The sequence below is a fragment of the Ixodes scapularis genome, unplaced genomic scaffold (assembly GCF_016920785.2).
Source record: "Ixodes scapularis isolate PalLabHiFi unplaced genomic scaffold, ASM1692078v2 PGA_scaffold6__148_contigs__length_123643588, whole genome shotgun sequence".
NCBI classification, from domain to species: Eukaryota; Metazoa; Arthropoda; class Arachnida; order Ixodida; family Ixodidae; genus Ixodes; species Ixodes scapularis.
Window position 1 is genome coordinate 30503277 of NW_024609881.1, and position 4059 is coordinate 30507335.

At 48.9% G+C, this 4059-nt stretch overlaps 1 pseudogene; it reads left to right on the forward strand.

Annotated features, from left to right (window-relative positions):
• Positions 1-408: 408 nt before the first annotated feature.
• Positions 409-1344, forward strand: LOC115322719 (annotated as a pseudogene).
• The last annotated feature ends 2715 nt before the right edge of the window (positions 1345-4059 follow it).

A 4059-nucleotide genomic window follows, 5' to 3' on the forward strand; every position in this document is an offset into this window, starting at 1 on the left:
AAAAATGGAGGAAAAAAGTAGCAACGGCGAGTCTTCCTCCCTTGTACTGACGCGCCCCCAGGCGGAAACGAAAAACAGGGAGGAACAAAACGTTTTTCTCATTCTCCAGGCAGACGGGAGAAAACTTTCGCCCTCCCGACTTATCTTCTTTCGGTTTCGTTTTTCGAGCAGGTCGCGCACGTTGTTTAATAAATAGCTGTTGAGTTGATTGAGCTTCAGCGGCAGCAAAGGCCGCCTGTAATTCCGTCTTCTAGTCTAAACGTGCAGAAAATTTCGGTTGCATTGACGTTTTGATCACTAATTTTATCAAACGAGCAAACGAAGCCGCTAGAAACAGCGAAGTTCCGGAGCAGCGCCAGCAGCGCCACGTACACTGGGTAAGATCGCTGTCTCCGGATTAAAGTGAACTAGAGGAGGGGTAGTGAGATCAGGCGCCGAGGCGCGCCATGCATTGCTGTGAAACGGCGCGTGTGGAAAGGTCCCGGATGTACGCGGTGGCGCTGCGGACGTAGTGGCTGTAGGATCCGACCGCTTCCGAGCGTTCCGAAGGCCCTGGGTGAGAAGAGTTGGCTTGCATTTTTGGCAGCTCGAAGTGGCCCCCATTCTGAACCGCTTTTTATCCCGTGTTACCCTTGTCTGCTGTCGTTTATGGTCATTGAAGTGCCATGCCGAATCGACGTCGACAACGCCACTGCTTCGCTCCGGGGTGCCAGAGGGGCTATCAGCTGGCGGAAAGGTGAGCAGCCGTAGCTGTTCTCAGTGCCTTAGGAGGAAGAGCAAGGAAAAGTTTGGGAACGGAACTTGCATCGCCAGGATAAGCTCCTGGACGAAACGTGTTCGGCGTGTGAGCTTCATTTCGACCGATCGTTTATTACGCGAGACTTCGTTCACATTATAAACGATGAAGAGGTGCGCATTCCGCGTGGAAAGCCGCAGCTCTTGCCGGGCGTTGTACCGACAATGCTTCCGAATGCTCCGAGCTACTGATCAAAGAAAGCGTCACAGCCAAAGCCCACGAGAAAGCGAAAAAATGCCGATGCTTCCTCAGTTGACGGTAAAAACAAAAGGCCACACACTGCCTCTCCAACTGCCTGCAGCAGCACTGCCAGCACCACACCGGCTGCAGCCGGTACCGGGGCGTTTGATAAAGCCTGTATGCCCGAAGAATACTCCACCCTGCGTGTCCCCTCCGAGCTCTGGAGCCGTCACCGGGCTCCGAGCCTCAGTGGTTTCGTGTATTGTAAACTTAAAATGTGTGACAATGAAGTTTTATCCGAGAGAGTAGTGATTTGTTCACGAGACAGCATGCCCGGTGTTGTATACTCTGTTCATCTTTGTGGCTGAAGGAGGACGCGTCGTCAGCTGCGTGGAACCGGAGGTTCTTCTCCGAGACGTCGTCTCCTATCGTCTCTGTGGAGGTGCCGTGCCGACGAAAAATAGGTCCCGCGAACAATTCCGGTAAAATGTAAACACATTGGAACCTATAGCGAGATCCCCCCGCGTCGCAAAAATTATAGAACCCACGAATTATTTTGAAACTTCAGCTTCGACCTAAATCGCGAAATATTGAGCCTGCGAAAAATACGTCGTTTACAGTATTGTGTTTTTGCTGAGTTTAACCAATAAAAAGTGTATTCATGTATAAATAACAGGATTTGCTGTCACACAAGTTCCTTTTGTCCAGTAGTATTTACCCAACAGGTTTCTTTGAAATTGGCTTAACGAGGCACATGATGGTGAATCAATAAAGGAGATTAAACCTTGGGGCTAGCTTTGCGCGGTTTCAATGCTAGGTATAAAAGGAATGCCCTGTTAACGATTGCATGCCATTTTTGAGGCTTGAGCCGTGATTGCTTAAATGTCTAGGAAACATTAATATGATCCTGTCTTGTAAATATTACAACTAGCCATTTATGCGCGCGAGTGAAGGACTTCTTGACCATTAAATAGCTTCACCCTATTTCTAATGAGAGACCCGTTAAACCCCACCCGCCATTAAAAAAAAAAAATTGCACGATCATTTTGGTTTCGAAACGCCGCCCGGGAAATTGAACTGGCGGTGTTCGCCTTCCACGTGGCGCATTTCTGCTTCGTACCCCGCGCATTAAAGCGAACACGGCCGGACGAATTGCGTCAATTTTGTGTCGCGTATTTCCTTTATGGGGCTCGGACCTAAACCAAAAACATTTCGAGCCGAAACGCTCCAACAAAAAGTGTTTAGTCGCGCAGCGAATGCAATGCGAGCCGCCCTGGCCACCCGCTTCATCCAGCCCATGCATTCGCGACGCCCTCTCGTGCCGTCGACACGAAGTGCGGCCGCCGTCAGCGCGCTGTGACCTCACTACCCCTCCTCTAGTTCACTTTATCCGGATTGCGGGGCTCACGCGCTCACGCGGCACGCCACTACAGTAGGAAAACCACGCGGAACTGTATCGACGTTTTCGACGTTATGGAAACCGCAGGAACTGCGTCCAAGACAGGCAGGTTTTGCTACCGGCAGCCTGGGTGCCTTCGTCCTGAGTTCGGTTCTGTTTTCCGATGCCGAGTGCAACCGGCGTTCAACGTGGTTCTGTATTTGTGCGTGTCAGCAACATAGCTGCAACATCGTGATGGCAGTGTTGTGGTTGTGAACAAAAGACTGGAATTATCGCCGATGTGACCGTGTGTTCGCGTATCAGTGATGTAACAACAAGATCAGATCGTAAACTGTCGGGCATTGATGCCGTTGGTCGGGCCGTGATCGGAGGGGGTTTGGTGTCGCAGGTTGACATTCCGCTTTACATTAAAAAGTTTAACACCACTTGAGGGATTACGTGCAATCGATCAACGTGCGGATAGTCATGTTGAAACGCTGGTCTGAACAATAGAAGCTCCTATCGCTATCGTACAGTGGCCAACGTGACTGTCGGAATTGTCTTGTACCCGAGAGCGATTGAGCTCTGGGGCAAGGACTGAACAGTACGAAATCGTGACGGAAAGTACGTATATTTACAGTATGGAATTTCGGCATTAAAAAACAATAGTAGGTAAAATCGAAAAAAAAAGCTACCCTTTATTTTGCTGTTTAAATATACTACGGTTCCTGGAGAAACTGCCCTACAAGTGGCGCGCTGGGATGAGCACTAGAAGTTTTCGGGCTCGCCACGGCGTAGCTCCGTACACTTAACATCTGCCGCAAGTCGCGGCTTTGACTGCATTTAAGTTGATCGAAAAGCGATTTCTCAGCCCGTGAAGCATCACTTCCAGCTGAGTGAATATCCGCTCTACAGAGATTAATTCAAGTCGACAATTGCAGCTTTGCGCGAACAGCACAAATAGAAAAACCAAAAGAAATATAGGCTACGACGTGACGTGTGGGGAAACAAACTCATGGCTTCGAACCGCATTGGAGCGGCTTGATTTATTGCCTTTCAAATAATTACGGCATGATCGAGCGTTTACTTTTTAATAAGAGATTAATCCCCTGAGCCATTCAAAATACTCTCAGAGGTATGACATTGCTGGGAAAAAATCAACATGCTGGGAATATTTTTTATTGCTTAGGGAGTCACCGAAAAGTTCCGTACGTTCAAAACGACCAGTATAAAAGACGAAAACGCAGAGCACGGGTGTAGTGTTCGGGCAAGTGTGGTGTTCTGTTGTATTGATATTTGTGTGTGCCGTGTAGGCCGTGTATGTGCTCAATGTATGTTCACCTGATGTTAGTAATAAGAGTAATGTGTGTATAGTAGAGGATCTCCAAAAGCACTAGTGGCCTGAGAAGAGCTAAATATTTTTTGTAGAACATAAATTGGGCGGTACCTAGCGCTACCTAGCCTAGCTACTTGCAATTACTGCTTGACCCCGCTATCTGGTGACTAGCGAATTAACCTTTCACGCTACGCCGCGATAAACAGCGGCTTCGAGTTTGTTCTTTCGAGAGCGGCTTGGGTACCGCGGATTGAGTTTGCCCTTGTCCGTGATGTGCGGTTGACGAAGGAATTGTGACTCAAGGAACACCAAAGGTAAGACGCAAAGTGCGCGAAGTAACTGGGTATCGGTTGTCTCCGTTTAACATCG